General features: G+C 46.0%; 15 non-coding genes across 15 annotated transcripts; 7 read left to right on the top strand and 8 right to left on the bottom strand.

The window, feature by feature from the left end:
- Window positions 1-239: 239 nt before the first annotated feature.
- TRNAR-ACG (transfer RNA arginine (anticodon ACG)) lies at window positions 240-312 on the top strand. Its single transcript has one exon. It is a non-coding gene; the product is annotated as a tRNA-Arg (tRNA).
- A 997-nt stretch (window positions 313-1,309) lies between these two features.
- Window positions 1,310-1,416, bottom strand: LOC146819109 (U6 spliceosomal RNA). Its single transcript, XR_014964393.1, has one exon. It is a non-coding gene; the product is annotated as a U6 spliceosomal RNA (small nuclear RNA).
- Window positions 1,417-2,184: 768 nt separating this feature from the next.
- On the top strand, window positions 2,185-2,257 carry TRNAR-ACG (transfer RNA arginine (anticodon ACG)). Its single transcript has one exon. It is a non-coding gene; the product is annotated as a tRNA-Arg (tRNA).
- A 1,013-nt stretch (window positions 2,258-3,270) lies between these two features.
- Window positions 3,271-3,377, bottom strand: LOC146819107 (U6 spliceosomal RNA). Its single transcript, XR_014963926.1, has one exon. It is a non-coding gene; the product is annotated as a U6 spliceosomal RNA (small nuclear RNA).
- Window positions 3,378-5,219: 1,842 nt separating this feature from the next.
- Window positions 5,220-5,326, bottom strand: LOC146819106 (U6 spliceosomal RNA). Its single transcript, XR_014963925.1, has one exon. It is a non-coding gene; the product is annotated as a U6 spliceosomal RNA (small nuclear RNA).
- A 768-nt stretch (window positions 5,327-6,094) lies between these two features.
- TRNAR-ACG (transfer RNA arginine (anticodon ACG)) lies at window positions 6,095-6,167 on the top strand. Its single transcript has one exon. It is a non-coding gene; the product is annotated as a tRNA-Arg (tRNA).
- A 1,007-nt stretch (window positions 6,168-7,174) lies between these two features.
- On the bottom strand, window positions 7,175-7,281 carry LOC146819104 (U6 spliceosomal RNA). The gene has a single exon (XR_014963924.1). It is a non-coding gene; the product is annotated as a U6 spliceosomal RNA (small nuclear RNA).
- A 774-nt stretch (window positions 7,282-8,055) lies between these two features.
- Window positions 8,056-8,128, top strand: TRNAR-ACG (transfer RNA arginine (anticodon ACG)). Its single transcript has one exon. It is a non-coding gene; the product is annotated as a tRNA-Arg (tRNA).
- A 1,007-nt stretch (window positions 8,129-9,135) lies between these two features.
- LOC146819102 (U6 spliceosomal RNA) lies at window positions 9,136-9,242 on the bottom strand. The gene has a single exon (XR_014963923.1). It is a non-coding gene; the product is annotated as a U6 spliceosomal RNA (small nuclear RNA).
- Window positions 9,243-10,016: 774 nt separating this feature from the next.
- On the top strand, window positions 10,017-10,089 carry TRNAR-ACG (transfer RNA arginine (anticodon ACG)). The gene has a single exon. It is a non-coding gene; the product is annotated as a tRNA-Arg (tRNA).
- Window positions 10,090-11,096: 1,007 nt separating this feature from the next.
- LOC146819100 (U6 spliceosomal RNA) lies at window positions 11,097-11,203 on the bottom strand. Its single transcript, XR_014963921.1, has one exon. It is a non-coding gene; the product is annotated as a U6 spliceosomal RNA (small nuclear RNA).
- Window positions 11,204-11,975: 772 nt separating this feature from the next.
- Window positions 11,976-12,048, top strand: TRNAR-ACG (transfer RNA arginine (anticodon ACG)). Its single transcript has one exon. It is a non-coding gene; the product is annotated as a tRNA-Arg (tRNA).
- A 1,007-nt stretch (window positions 12,049-13,055) lies between these two features.
- On the bottom strand, window positions 13,056-13,162 carry LOC146819098 (U6 spliceosomal RNA). The gene has a single exon (XR_014963920.1). It is a non-coding gene; the product is annotated as a U6 spliceosomal RNA (small nuclear RNA).
- Window positions 13,163-13,936: 774 nt separating this feature from the next.
- TRNAH-AUG (transfer RNA histidin (anticodon AUG)) lies at window positions 13,937-14,009 on the top strand. Its single transcript has one exon. It is a non-coding gene; the product is annotated as a tRNA-His (tRNA).
- Window positions 14,010-15,016: 1,007 nt separating this feature from the next.
- On the bottom strand, window positions 15,017-15,123 carry LOC146819096 (U6 spliceosomal RNA). The gene has a single exon (XR_014963919.1). It is a non-coding gene; the product is annotated as a U6 spliceosomal RNA (small nuclear RNA).
- Between the last annotated feature and the right edge of the window lie 844 nt (window positions 15,124-15,967).

Raw genomic sequence — 15,967 nt, 5'->3', positions numbered from 1 at the left:
ACCTAGGACCATTTCCCCTGACTTTTAGGTCCTTCGTCCTCCTAAAGTCCTTTGTATAAGTTAGGAACACCTGACAGAACAGAATTTCAGGAGGTCAGGTGGGTTTACTTGTGTCTTCTGGTTGTGAGCAGTAAACGTGGCTAAAAAGGTTGATGGAATGGTGTTTTAAAACACACACACACACACACACACACAACTTCTGGTCCTCTTAAGGACAAAAGTATGGGTAATCCTACATGGGGCCAGTGGCGCAATGGATAACGCGTCTGACTACGGATCAGAAGATTGTAGGTTCGACTCCTATCTGGCTCGAAAGGGTCATAGGTCCCTGTTTTATGGTATTCCTGTGGAATTCTTATTTACCTCAGACTTGTTGTAGGTTCAATATTCTCGAGCAGGACTCATCCAGCAGTCGTTCCATGGTAGGGCTGCAGTAATAGGACCACGGCTAGTTAAAAGTTTCCCATTTGCTGCTGGATTCTATGTGAAGGCCGTCATGTGGTGTGCTGCTTTTGTATTTCAACATGGGTCTCTGAGTCTCTAAACTAGGAAAAAATCTTGTTGAGAAAAGTGTGTGTGAGAGGGTCTGTGGGTGCAGGCAGGTGTGTGCACTTGAGTGCTGACCCATTTACATGTGTGAGAGGGACAAGCAAATTGCCTGTGGGATGTAGGCCTACAACTGGAACCAAGCAGCCAGGCAGAACCACAGGTAAGGAGAGAGGAAGGCAGTTCATTATTAGAGCAGGATCATGAGCATCTTGCCCTGCTCCCTTCTGCCCCGATCGGCCAAGACCTCTCTATTAGGGTGGAGGGTGAACATTTCTTGGACCTCAGAAACTGAGGGATGCAGCGCCGATATGTCCTCCAAGGGCCTAGAGGACCTGGTGCCCAATCATGCCTGGTGTTTTTCAGCTTACCCGACCAATCTGGTTGCAAGGCGGATTTTAACAGTACTGCTGAAAAGGGACTCCCAGACAGCCCTGAGGCCATCATTTGCATAGGCCCTCCCCTTCTCTTTCTCTTGCTTCCCACAAAGCAACGCATCGCTGGCAGCAGTATAGATTTGGGGGTTGTGAAGAATAATGACAGGGAGGCTGAAGAAGGGAAAGAAAAGTCCCAGAAGTCCTGCAGGCTTCCTTGCTAAATGCAGCTGGCCATAGAGTGCACCTTCATTACTGCGAGGTAAATACATTAAAAATGTTGAGGAGAGACAAATTGAAAAATAGATATTAGGAGGAAAGCACTGGAACCTGCTTTATTATTTCAATTAGTCTTGAAAACATAGAACATTTCTCTCCTGAAAGCTGGTAAAAATATGGAAAGCTTCACGAATTTGCGTGTCATCCTTGCGCAGGGGCCATGCTAATCTTCTCTGTATCGTTCCAATTTTAGTATATGTGCCGCCGAAGCGAGCACACTTCATTGATGAACCTACAATGTTTATAAACTCTCTAAATCTACGGTCTCTAGACATAGGGTGGCCTGGCAGAGATGCTCGTATGGCCAGTAAGCATTCAAATCTGAGCCAATGGGCAAAAATGCATGAAGAGTAACAATCCATTATTCTTCACTGCATTTGTGGTCCAAGACTTCACCAATTGGAAGTATGTAGATTATGCCAGGGTTGCAAAGGCTCATGGTTCAGGCTACTGACAAGGAACATTGTGACATCATGCTGCCTGTGGAACAGTGATATTAAAGGTGAGACAGCTGCACAGTAGGTTAGGTGAAGGGCTCTGAGAGGTGAAAGGCAGCATGCTTGGGTCCCTGGACAAGGTGAGCCTATGACAAGGTGTCTGAATTTTCGCCTGTATTGTAATATTAAACACTTTATTGTTGTACCCGCCTGCTGATTAAGGAGTCCTCAAGATCAGCTCCACACAGACGTGGAACTGATGATGTTAATGCAGAATATTTAAGAAACTGAGGCTGATCTAAAACATTTCCTTGGACCTAGGACCATTTCCCCTGACTTTTAGGTCCTTCGTCCTCCTAAAGTCCTTTGTATAAGTTAGGAACACCTGACAGAACAGAATTTCAGGAGGTCAGGTGGGTTTACTTGTGTCTTCTGGTTGTGAGCAGTAAACGTGGCTAAAAAGGTTGATGGAATGGTGTTTTAAAACACACACACACACACACAACTTCTGGTCCTCTTAAGGACAAAAGTATGGGTAATCCTACATGGGGCCAGTGGCGCAATGGATAACGCGTCTGACTACGGATCAGAAGATTGTAGGTTCGACTCCTATCTGGCTCGAAAGGGTCATAGGTCCCTGTTTTATGGTATTCCTGTGGAATTCTTATTTACCTCAGACTTGTTGTAGGTTCAATATTCTCGAGCAGGACTCATCCAGCAGTCGTTCCATGGTAGGGCTGCAGTAATAGGACCACGGCTAGTTAAAAGTTTCCCATTTGCTGCTGGATTCTATGTGAAGGCCGTCATGTGGTGTGCTGCTTTTGTATTTCAACATGGGTCTCTGAGTCTCTAAACTAGGAAAAAATCTTGTTGAGAAAAGTGTGTGTGAGAGGGTCTGTGGGTGCAGGCAGGTGTGTGCACTTGAGTGCTGACCCATTTACATGTGTGAGAGGGACAAGCAAATTGCCTGTGGGATGTAGGCCTACAACTGGAACCAAGCAGCCAGGCAGAACCACAGGTAAGGAGAGAGGAAGGCAGTTCATTATTAGAGCAGGATCATGAGCATGAGCATCTTGCCCTGCTCCCTTCTGCCCCGATCGGCCACGATCGGCCAAGACCTCTCTATTAGGGTGGAGGGTGAACATTTCTTGGACCTCAGAAACTGAGGGATGCAGCGCCGATATGTCCTCCAAGGGCCTAGAGGACCTGGTGCCCAATCATGCCTGGTGTTTTTCAGCTTACCCGACCAATCTGGTTGCAAGGCGGATTTTAACAGTACTGCTGAAAAGGGACTCCCAGACAGCCCTGAGGCCATCATTTGCATAGGCCCTCCCCTTCTCTTTCTCTTGCTTCCCACAAAGCAACGCATCGCTGGCAGCAGTATAGATTTGGGGGTTGTGAAGAATAATGACAGGGAGGCTGAAGAAGGGAAAGAAAAGTCCCAGAAGTCCTGCAGGCTTCCTTGCTAAATGCAGCTGGCCATAGAGTGCACCTTCATTACTGCGAGGTAAATACATAAAAAATGTTGAGGAGAGACAAATTGAAAAATAGATATTAGGAGGAAAGCACTGGAACCTGCTTTATTATTTCAATTAGTCTTGAAAACATAGAACATTTCTCTCCTGAAAGCTGGTAAAAATATGGAACGCTTCACGAATTTGCGTGTCATCCTTGCGCAGGGGCCATGCTAATCTTCTCTGTATCGTTCCAATTTTAGTATATGTGCCGCCGAAGCGAGCACACTTCATTGATGAACCTACAATGTTTATAAACTCTCTAAATCTACGGTCTCTAGACATAGGGTGGCCTGGCAGAGATGCTCGTATGGCCAGTAAGCATTCAAATCTGAGCCAATGGGCAAAAATGCATGAAGAGTAACAATCCATTATTCTTCACTGCATTTGTGGTCCAAGACTTCACCAATTGGAAGTATGTAGATTATGCCAGGGTTGCAAAGGCTCATGGTTCAGGCTACTGACAAGGAACATTGTGACATCATGCTGCCTGTGGAACAGTGATATTAAAGGTGAGACAGCTGCACAGTAGGTTAGGTGAAGGGCTCTGAGAGGTGAAAGGCAGCATGCTTGGTTCCCTGGACAAGGTGAGCCTATGACAAGGTGTCTGAATTTTCGCCTGTATTGTAATATTAAACACTTTATTGTTGTACCCGCCTGCTGATTAAGGAGTCCTCAAGATCAGCTCCACACAGACGTGGAACTGATGATGTTAATGCAGAATATTTAAGAAACTGAGGCTGATCTAAAACATTTCCTTGGACCTAGGACCATTTCCCCTGACTTTTAGGTCCTTCGTCCTCCTAAAGTCCTTTGTATAAGTTAGGAACACCTGACAGAACAGAATTTCAGGAGGTCAGGTGGGTTTACTTGTGTCTTCTGGTTGTGAGCAGTAAACGTGGCTAAAAAGGTTGATGGAATGGTGTTTTAAAACACACACACACACACACACACAACTTCTGGTCCTCTTAAGGACAAAAGTATGGGTAATCCTACATGGGGCCAGTGGCGCAATGGATAACGCGTCTGACTACGGATCAGAAGATTGTAGGTTTGACTCCTATCTGGCTCGAAAGGGTCATAGGTCCCTGTTTTATGGTATTCCTGTGGAATTCTTATTTACCTCAGACTTGTTGTAGGTTCAATATTCTCGAGCAGGACTCATCCAGCAGTCGTTCCATGGTAGGGCTGCAGTAATAGGACCACGGCTAGTTAAAAGTTTCCCATTTGCTGCTGGATTCTATGTGAAGGCCGTCATGTGGTGTGCTGCTTTTGTATTTCAACATGGGTCTCTGAGTCTCTAAACTAGGAAAAAATCTTGTTGAGAAAAGTGTGTGTGAGAGGGTCTGTGGGTGCAGGCAGGTGTGTGCACTTGAGTGCTGACCCATTTACATGTGTGAGAGGGACAAGCAAATTGCCTGTGGGATGTAGGCCTACAACTGGAACCAAGCAGCCAGGCAGAACCACAGGTAAGGAGAGAGGAAGGCAGTTCATTATTAGAGCAGGATCATGAGCATCTTGCCCTGCTCCCTTCTGCCCCGATCGGCCAAGACCTCTCTATTAGGGTGGAGGGTGAACATTTCTTGGACCTCAGAAACTGAGGGATGCAGCGCCGATATGTCCTCCAAGGGCCTAGAGGACCTGGTGCCCAATCATGCCTGGTGTTTTTCAGCTTACCCGACCAATCTGGTTGCAAGGCGGATTTTAACAGTACTGCTGAAAAGGGACTCCCAGACAGCCCTGAGGCCATCATTTGCATAGGCCCTCCCCTTCTCTTTCTCTTGCTTCCCACAAAGCAACGCATCGCTGGCAGCAGTATAGATTTGGGGGTTGTGAAGAATAATGACAGGGAGGCTGAAGAAGGGAAAGAAAAGTCCCAGAAGTCCTGCAGGCTTCCTTGCTAAATGCAGCTGGCCATAGAGTGCACCTTCATTACTGCGAGGTAAATACATTAAAAATGTTGAGGAGAGACAAATTGAAAAATAGATATTAGGAGGAAAGCACTGGAACCTGCTTTATTATTTCAATTAGTCTTGAAAACATAGAACATTTCTCTCCTGAAAGCTGGTAAAAATATGGAACGCTTCACGAATTTGCGTGTCATCCTTGCGCAGGGGCCATGCTAATCTTCTCTGTATCGTTCCAATTTTAGTATATGTGCCGCCGAAGCGAGCACACTTCATTGATGAACCTACAATGTTTATAAACTCTCTAAATCTACGGTCTCTAGACATAGGGTGGCCTGGCAGAGATGCTCGTATGGCCAGTAAGCATTCAAATCTGAGCCAATGGGCAAAAATGCATGAAGAGTAACAATCCATTATTCTTCACTGCATTTGTGGTCCAAGACTTCACCAATTGGAAGTATGTAGATTATGCCAGGGTTGCAAAGGCTCATGGTTCAGGCTACTGACAAGGAACATTGTGACATCATGCTGCCTGTGGAACAGTGATATTAAAGGTGAGACAGCTGCACAGTAGGTTAGGTGAAGGGCTCTGAGAGGTGAAAGGCAGCATGCTTGGGTCCCTGGACAAGGTGAGCCTATGACAAGGTGTCTGAATTTTCGCCTGTATTGTAATATTAAACACTTTATTGTTGTACCCGCCTGCTGATTAAGGAGTCCTCAAGATCAGCTCCACACAGACGTGGAACTGATGATGTTAATGCAGAATATTTAAGAAACTGAGGCTGATCTAAAACATTTCCTTGGACCTAGGACCATTTCCCCTGACTTTTAGGTCCTTCGTCCTCCTAAAGTCCTTTGTATAAGTTAGGAACACCTGACAGAACAGAATTTCAGGAGGTCAGGTGGGTTTACTTGTGTCTTCTGGTTGTGAGCAGTAAACGTGGCTAAAAAGGTTGATGGAATGGTGTTTTAAAACACACACACACACACACAACTTCTGGTCCTCTTAAGGACAAAAGTATGGGTAATCCTACATGGGGCCAGTGGCGCAATGGATAACGCGTCTGACTACGGATCAGAAGATTGTAGGTTCGACTCCTATCTGGCTCGAAAGGGTCATAGGTCCCTGTTTTATGGTATTCCTGTGGAATTCTTATTTACCTCAGACTTGTTGTAGGTTCAATATTCTCGAGCAGGACTCATCCAGCAGTCGTTCCATGGTAGGGCTGCAGTAATAGGACCACGGCTAGTTAAAAGTTTCCCATTTGCTGCTGGATTCTATGTGAAGGCCGTCATGTGGTGTGCTGCTTTTGTATTTCAACATGGGTCTCTGAGTCTCTAAACTAGGAAAAAATCTTGTTGAGAAAAGTGTGTGTGAGAGGGTCTGTGGGTGCAGGCAGGTGTGTGCACTTGAGTGCTGACCCATTTACATGTGTGAGAGGGACAAGCAAATTGCCTGTGGGATGTAGGCCTACAACTGGAACCAAGCAGCCAGGCAGAACCACAGGTAAGGAGAGAGGAAGGCAGTTCATTATTAGAGCAGGATCATGAGCATCTTGCCCTGCTCCCTTCTGCCCCGATCGGCCACGATCGGCCAAGACCTCTCTATTAGGGTGGAGGGTGAACATTTCTTGGACCTCAGAAACTGAGGGATGCAGCGCCGATATGTCCTCCAAGGGCCTAGAGGACCTGGTGCCCAATCATGCCTGGTGTTTTTCAGCTTACCCGACCAATCTGGTTGCAAGGCGGATTTTAACAGTACTGCTGAAAAGGGACTCCCAGACAGCCCTGAGGCCATCATTTGCATAGGCCCTCCCCTTCTCTTTCTCTTGCTTCCCACAAAGCAACGCATCGCTGGCAGCAGTATAGATTTGGGGGTTGTGAAGAATAATGACAGGGAGGCTGAAGAAGGGAAAGAAAAGTCCCAGAAGTCCTGCAGGCTTCCTTGCTAAATGCAGCTGGCCATAGAGTGCACCTTCATTACTGCGAGGTAAATACATTAAAAATGTTGAGGAGAGACAAATTGAAAAATAGATATTAGGAGGAAAGCACTGGAACCTGCTTTATTATTTCAATTAGTCTTGAAAACATAGAACATTTCTCTCCTGAAAGCTGGTAAAAATATGGAACGCTTCACGAATTTGCGTGTCATCCTTGCGCAGGGGCCATGCTAATCTTCTCTGTATCGTTCCAATTTTAGTATATGTGCCGCCGAAGCGAGCACACTTCATTGATGAACCTACAATGTTTATAAACTCTCTAAATCTACGGTCTCTAGACATAGGGTGGCCTGGCAGAGATGCTCGTATGGCCAGTAAGCATTCAAATCTGAGCCAATGGGCAAAAATGCATGAAGAGTAACAATCCATTATTCTTCACTGCATTTGTGGTCCAAGACTTCACCAATTGGAAGTATGTAGATTATGCCAGGGTTGCAAAGGCTCATGGTTCAGGCTACTGACAAGGAACATTGTGACATCATGCTGCCTGTGGAACAGTGATATTAAAGGTGAGACAGCTGCACAGTAGGTTAGGTGAAGGGCTCTGAGAGGTGAAAGGCAGCATGCATGGGTCCCTGGACAAGGTGAGCCTATGACAAGGTGTCTGAATTTTCGCCTGTATTGTAATATTAAACACTTTATTGTTGTACCCGCCTGCTGATTAAGGAGTCCTCAAGATCAGCTCCACACAGACGTGGAACTGATGATGTTAATGCAGAATATTTAAGAAACTGAGGCTGATCTAAAACATTTCCTTGGACCTAGGACCATTTCCCCTGACTTTTAGGTCCTTCGTCCTCCTAAAGTCCTTTGTATAAGTTAGGAACACCTGACAGAACAGAATTTCAGGAGGTCAGGTGGGTTTACTTGTGTCTTCTGGTTGTGAGCAGTAAACGTGGCTAAAAAGGTTGATGGAATGGTGTTTTAAAACACACACACACACACACACACACAACTTCTGGTCCTCTTAAGGACAAAAGTATGGGTAATCCTACATGGGGCCAGTGGCGCAATGGATAACGCGTCTGACTACGGATCAGAAGATTGTAGGTTCGACTCCTATCTGGCTCGAAAGGGTCATAGGTCCCTGTTTTATGGTATTCCTGTGGAATTCTTATTTACCTCAGACTTGTTGTAGGTTCAATATTCTCGAGCAGGACTCATCCAGCAGTCGTTCCATGGTAGGGCTGCAGTAATAGGACCACGGCTAGTTAAAAGTTTCCCATTTGCTGCTGGATTCTATGTGAAGGCCGTCATGTGGTGTGCTGCTTTTGTATTTCAACATGGGTCTCTGAGTCTCTAAACTAGGAAAAAATCTTGTTGAGAAAAGTGTGTGTGAGAGGGTCTGTGGGTGCAGGCAGGTGTGTGCACTTGAGTGCTGACCCATTTACATGTGTGAGAGGGACAAGCAAATTGCCTGTGGGATGTAGGCCTACAACTGGAACCAAGCAGCCAGGCAGAACCACAGGTAAGGAGAGAGGAAGGCAGTTCATTATTAGAGCAGGATCATGAGCATCTTGCCCTGCTCCCTTCTGCCCCGATCGGCCACGATCGGCCAAGACCTCTCTATTAGGGTGGAGGGTGAACATTTCTTGGACCTCAGAAACTGAGGGATGCAGCGCCGATATGTCCTCCAAGGGCCTAGAGGACCTGGTGCCCAATCATGCCTGGTGTTTTTCAGCTTACCCGACCAATCTGGTTGCAAGGCGGATTTTAACAGTACTGCTGAAAAGGGACTCCCAGACAGCCCTGAGGCCATCATTTGCATAGGCCCTCCCCTTCTCTTTCTCTTGCTTCCCACAAAGCAACGCATCGCTGGCAGCAGTATAGATTTGGGGGTTGTGAAGAATAATGACAGGGAGGCTGAAGAAGGGAAAGAAAAGTCCCAGAAGTCCTGCAGGCTTCCTTGCTAAATGCAGCTGGCCATAGAGTGCACCTTCATTACTGCGAGGTAAATACATTAAAAATGCTGAGGAGAGACAAATTGAAAAATAGATATTAGGAGGAAAGCACTGGAACCTGCTTTATTATTTCAATTAGTCTTGAAAACATAGAACATTTCTCTCCTGAAAGCTGGTAAAAATATGGAACGCTTCACGAATTTGCGTGTCATCCTTGCGCAGGGGCCATGCTAATCTTCTCTGTATCGTTCCAATTTTAGTATATGTGCCGCCGAAGCGAGCACACTTCATTGATGAACCTACAATGTTTATAAACTCTCTAAATCTACGGTCTCTAGACATAGGGTGGCCTGGCAGAGATGCTCGTATGGCCAGTAAGCATTCAAATCTGAGCCAATGGGCAAAAATGCATGAAGAGTAACAATCCATTATTCTTCACTGCATTTGTGGTCCAAGACTTCACCAATTGGAAGTATGTAGATTATGCCAGGGTTGCAAAGGCTCATGGTTCAGGCTACTGACAAGGAACATTGTGACATCATGCTGCCTGTGGAACAGTGATATTAAAGGTGAGACAGCTGCACAGTAGGTTAGGTGAAGGGCTCTGAGAGGTGAAAGGCAGCATGCTTGGGTCCCTGGACAAGGTGAGCCTATGACAAGGTGTCTGAATTTTCGCCTGTATTGTAATATTAAACACTTTATTGTTGTACCCGCCTGCTGATTAAGGAGTCCTCAAGATCAGCTCCACACAGACGTGGAACTGATGATGTTAATGCAGAATATTTAAGAAACTGAGGCTGATCTAAAACATTTCCTTGGACCTAGGACCATTTCCCCTGACTTTTAGGTCCTTCGTCCTCCTAAAGTCCTTTGTATAAGTTAGGAACACCTGACAGAACAGAATTTCAGGAGGTCAGGTGGGTTTACTTGTGTCTTCTGGTTGTGAGCAGTAAACGTGGCTAAAAAGGTTGATGGAATGGTGTTTTAAAACACACACACACACACACACACACAACTTCTGGTCCTCTTAAGGACAAAAGTATGGGTAATCCTACATGGGGCCAGTGGCGCAATGGATAACGCGTCTGACTACGGATTAGAAGATTGTAGGTTCGACTCCTATCTGGCTCGAAAGGGTCATAGGTCCCTGTTTTATGGTATTCCTGTGGAATTCTTATTTACCTCAGACTTGTTGTAGGTTCAATATTCTCGAGCAGGACTCATCCAGCAGTCGTTCCATGGTAGGGCTGCAGTAATAGGACCACGGCTAGTTAAAAGTTTCCCATTTGCTGCTGGATTCTATGTGAAGGCCGTCATGTGGTGTGCTGCTTTTGTATTTCAACATGGGTCTCTGAGTCTCTAAACTAGGAAAAAATCTTGTTGAGAAAAGTGTGTGTGAGAGGGTCTGTGGGTGCAGGCAGGTGTGTGCACTTGAGTGCTGACCCATTTACATGTGTGAGAGGGACAAGCAAATTGCCTGTGGGATGTAGGCCTACAACTGGAACCAAGCAGCCAGGCAGAACCACAGGTAAGGAGAGAGGAAGGCAGTTCATTATTAGAGCAGGATCATGAGCATCTTGCCCTGCTCCCTTCTGCCCCGATCGGCCACGATCGGCCAAGACCTCTCTATTAGGGTGGAGGGTGAACATTTCTTGGACCTCAGAAACTGAGGGATGCAGCGCCGATATGTCCTCCAAGGGCCTAGAGGACCTGGTGCCCAATCATGCCTGGTGTTTTTCAGCTTACCCGACCAATCTGGTTGCAAGGCGGATTTTAACAGTACTGCTGAAAAGGGACTCCCAGACAGCCCTGAGGCCATCATTTGCATAGGCCCTCCCCTTCTCTTTCTCTTGCTTCCCACAAAGCAACGCATCGCTGGCAGCAGTATAGATTTGGGGGTTGTGAAGAATAATGACAGGGAGGCTGAAGAAGGGAAAGAAAAGTCCCAGAAGTCCTGCAGGCTTCCTTGCTAAATGCAGCTGGCCATAGAGTGCACCTTCATTACTGCGAGGTAAATACATTAAAAATGTTGAGGAGAGACAAATTGAAAAATAGATATTAGGAGGAAAGCACTGGAACCTGCTTTATTATTTCAATTAGTCTTGAAAACATAGAACATTTCTCTCCTGAAAGCTGGTAAAAATATGGAACGCTTCACGAATTTGCGTGTCATCCTTGCGCAGGGGCCATGCTAATCTTCTCTGTATCGTTCCAATTTTAGTATATGTGCCGCCGAAGCGAGCACACTTCATTGATGAACCTACAATGTTTATAAACTCTCTAAATCTACGGTCTCTAGACATAGGGTGGCCTGGCAGAGATGCTCGTATGGCCAGTAAGCATTCAAATCTGAGCCAATGGGCAAAAATGCATGAAGAGTAACAATCCATTATTCTTCACTGCATTTGTGGTCCAAGACTTCACCAATTGGAAGTATGTAGATTATGCCAGGGTTGCAAAGGCTCATGGTTCAGGCTACTGACAAGGAACATTGTGACATCATGCTGCCTGTGGAACAGTGATATTAAAGGTGAGACAGCTGCACAGTAGGTTAGGTGAAGGGCTCTGAGAGGTGAAAGGCAGCATGCATGGGTCCCTGGACAAGGTGAGCCTATGACAAGGTGTCTGAATTTTCGCCTGTATTGTAATATTAAACACTTTATTGTTGTACCCGCCTGCTGATTAAGGAGTCCTCAAGATCAGCTCCACACAGACGTGGAACTGATGATGTTAATGCAGAATATTTAAGAAACTGAGGCTGATCTAAAACATTTCCTTGGACCTAGGACCATTTCCCCTGACTTTTAGGTCCTTCGTCCTCCTAAAGTCCTTTGTATAAGTTAGGAACACCTGACAGAACAGAATTTCAGGAGGTCAGGTGGGTTTACTTGTGTCTTCTGGTTGTGAGCAGTAAACGTGGCTAAAAAGGTTGATGGAATGGTGTTTTAAAACACACACACACACACACACACAACTTCTGGTCCTCTTAAGGACAAAAGTATGGGTAATCCTACATGGGGCCAGTGGCGCAATGGATAACGCGTCTGACTACGGATCAGAAGATTGTAGGTTCGACTCCTATCTGGCTCGAAAGGGTCATAGGTCCCTGTTTTATGGTATTCCTGTGGAATTCTTATTTACCTCAGACTTGTTGTAGGTTCAATATTCTCGAGCAGGACTCATCCAGCAGTCGTTCCATGGTAGGGCTGCAGTAATAGGACCACGGCTAGTTAAAAGTTTCCCATTTGCTGCTGGATTCTATGTGAAGGCCGTCATGTGGTGTGCTGCTTTTGTATTTCAACATGGGTCTCTGAGTCTCTAAACTAGGAAAAAATCTTGTTGAGAAAAGTGTGTGTGAGAGGGTCTGTGGGTGCAGGCAGGTGTGTGCACTTGAGTGCTGACCCATTTACATGTGTGAGAGGGACAAGCAAATTGCCTGTGGGATGTAGGCCTACAACTGGAACCAAGCAGCCAGGCAGAACCACAGGTAAGGAGAGAGGAAGGCAGTTCATTATTAGAGCAGGATCATGAGCATCTTGCCCTGCTCCCTTCTGCCCCGATCGGCCACGATCGGCCAAGACCTCTCTATTAGGGTGGAGGGTGAACATTTCTTGGACCTCAGAAACTGAGGGATGCAGCGCCGATATGTCCTCCAAGGGCCTAGAGGACCTGGTGCCCAATCATGCCTGGTGTTTTTCAGCTTACCCGACCAATCTGGTTGCAAGGCGGATTTTAACAGTACTGCTGAAAAGGGACTCCCAGACAGCCCTGAGGCCATCATTTGCATAGGCCCTCCCCTTCTCTTTCTCTTGCTTCCCACAAAGCAACGCATCGCTGGCAGCAGTATAGATTTGGGGGTTGTGAAGAATAATGACAGGGAGGCTGAAGAAGGGAAAGAAAAGTCCCAGAAGTCCTGCAGGCTTCCTTGCTAAATGCAGCTGGCCATAGAGTGCACCTTCATTACTGCGAGGTAAATACATTAAAAATGCTGAGGAGAGACAAATTGAAAAATAGATATTAGGAGGAAAGCACTGGAACCTGCTTTATTATTTCAATTAGTCTTGAAAACATAGAACATTTCTCTCCTGAAAGCTGGTAAAAATATGGAACGCTTCACGAATTTGCGTGTCATCCTTGCGCAGGGGCCATGCTAATCTTCTCTGTATCGTTCCAATTTTAGTATATGTGCCGCCGAAGCGAGCACACTTCATTGATGAACCTACAATGTTTATAAACTCTCTAAATCTACGGTCTCTAGACATAGGGTGGCCTGGCAGAGATGCTCGTATGGCCAGTAAGCATTCAAATCTGAGCCAATGGGCAAAAATGCATGAAGAGTAACAATCCATTATTCTTCACTGCATTTGTGGTCCAAGACTTCACCAATTGGAAGTATGTAGATTATGCCAGGGTTGCAAAGGCTCATGGTTCAGGCTACTGACAAGGAACATTGTGACATCATGCTGCCTGTGGAACAGTGATATTAAAGGTGAGACAGCTGCACAGTAGGTTAGGTGAAGGGCTCTGAGAGGTGAAAGGCAGCATGCTTGGGTCCCTGGACAAGGTGAGCCTATGACAAGGTGTCTGAATTTTCGCCTGTATTGTAATATTAAACACTTTATTGTTGTACCCGCCTGCTGATTAAGGAGTCCTCAAGATCAGCTCCACACAGACGTGGAACTGATGATGTTAATGCAGAATATTTAAGAAACTGAGGCTGATCTAAAACATTTCCTTGGACCTAGGACCATTTCCCCTGACTTTTAGGTCCTTCGTCCTCCTAAAGTCCTTTGTATAAGTTAGGAACACCTGACAGAACAGAATTTCAGGAGGTCAGGTGGGTTTACTTGTGTCTTCTGGTTGTGAGCAGTAAACGTGGCTAAAAAGGTTGATGGAATGGTGTTTTAAAACACACACACACACACACACACACAACTTCTGGTCCTCTTAAGGACAAAAGTATGGGTAATCCTACATGGGGCCAGTGGCGCAATGGATAACGCGTCTGACTATGGATCAGAAGATTGTAGGTTCGACTCCTATCTGGCTCGAAAGGGTCATAGGTCCCTGTTTTATGGTATTCCTGTGGAATTCTTATTTACCTCAGACTTGTTGTAGGTTCAATATTCTCGAGCAGGACTCATCCAGCAGTCGTTCCATGGTAGGGCTGCAGTAATAGGACCACGGCTAGTTAAAAGTTTCCCATTTGCTGCTGGATTCTATGTGAAGGCCGTCATGTGGTGTGCTGCTTTTGTATTTCAACATGGGTCTCTGAGTCTCTAAACTAGGAAAAAATCTTGTTGAGAAAAGTGTGTGTGAGAGGGTCTGTGGGTGCAGGCAGGTGTGTGCACTTGAGTGCTGACCCATTTACATGTGTGAGAGGGACAAGCAAATTGCCTGTGGGATGTAGGCCTACAACTGGAACCAAGCAGCCAGGCAGAACCACAGGTAAGGAGAGAGGAAGGCAGTTCATTATTAGAGCAGGATCATGAGCATCTTGCCCTGCTCCCTTCTGCCCCGATCGGCCACGATCGGCCAAGACCTCTCTATTAGGGTGGAGGGTGAACATTTCTTGGACCTCAGAAACTGAGGGATGCAGCGCCGATATGTCCTCCAAGGGCCTAGAGGACCTGGTGCCCAATCATGCCTGGTGTTTTTCAGCTTACCCGACCAATCTGGTTGCAAGGCGGATTTTAACAGTACTGCTGAAAAGGGACTCCCAGACAGCCCTGAGGCCATCATTTGCATAGGCCCTCCCCTTCTCTTTCTCTTGCTTCCCACAAAGCAACGCATCGCTGGCAGCAGTATAGATTTGGGGGTTGTGAAGAATAATGACAGGGAGGCTGAAGAAGGGAAAGAAAAGTCCCAGAAGTCCTGCAGGCTTCCTTGCTAAATGCAGCTGGCCATAGAGTGCACCTTCATTACTGCGAGGTAAATACATTAAAAATGTTGAGGAGAGACAAATTGAAAAATAGATATTAGGAGGAAAGCACTGGAACCTGCTTTATTATTTCAATTAGTCTTGAAAACATAGAACATTTCTCTCCTGAAAGCTGGTAAAAATATGGAACGCTTCACGAATTTGCGTGTCATCCTTGCGCAGGGGCCATGCTAATCTTCTCTGTATCGTTCCAATTTTAGTATATGTGCCGCCGAAGCGAGCACACTTCATTGATGAACCTACAATGTTTATAAACTCTCTAAATCTACGGTCTCTAGACATAGGGTGGCCTGGCAGAGATGCTCGTATGGCCAGTAAGCATTCAAATCTGAGCCAATGGGCAAAAATGCATGAAGAGTAACAATCCATTATTCTTCACTGCATTTGTGGTCCAAGACTTCACCAATTGGAAGTATGTAGATTATGCCAGGGTTGCAAAGGCTCATGGTTCAGGCTACTGACAAGGAACATTGTGACATCATGCTGCCTGTGGAACAGTGATATTAAAGGTGAGACAGCTGCACAGTAGGTTAGGTGAAGGGCTCTGAGAGGTGAAAGGCAGCATGCTTGGTTCCCTGGACAAGGTGAGCCTATGACAAGGTGTCTGAATTTTCGCCTGTATTGTAATATTAAACACTTTATTGTTGTACCCGCCTGCTGATTAAGGAGTCCTCAAGATCAGCTCCACACAGACGTGGAACTGATGATGTTAATGCAGAATATTTAAGAAACTGAGGCTGATCTAAAACATTTCCTTGGACCTAGGACCATTTCCCCTGACTTTTAGGTCCTTCGTCCTCCTAAAGTCCTTTGTATAAGTTAGGAACACCTGACAGAACAGAATTTCAGGAGGTCAGGTGGGTTTACTTGTGTCTTCTGGTTGTGAGCAGTAAACGTGGCTAAAAAGGTTGATGGAATGGTGTTTTAAAACACACACACACACACACACACAACTTCTGGTCCTCTTAAGGACAAAAGTATGGGTAATCCTACATGGGGCCAGTGGCGCAATGGATAACGCGTCTGACTACGGATCAGAAGATTGTAGGTTTGACTCCTATCTGGCTC

The sequence above is a fragment of the Triturus cristatus genome, chromosome 6, assembly GCF_964204655.1.
Source record: "Triturus cristatus chromosome 6, aTriCri1.1, whole genome shotgun sequence".
NCBI lineage: Eukaryota > Metazoa > Chordata > Amphibia > Caudata > Salamandridae > Triturus > Triturus cristatus.
This window is presented reverse-complemented; position numbering and strand designations above follow the sequence as displayed.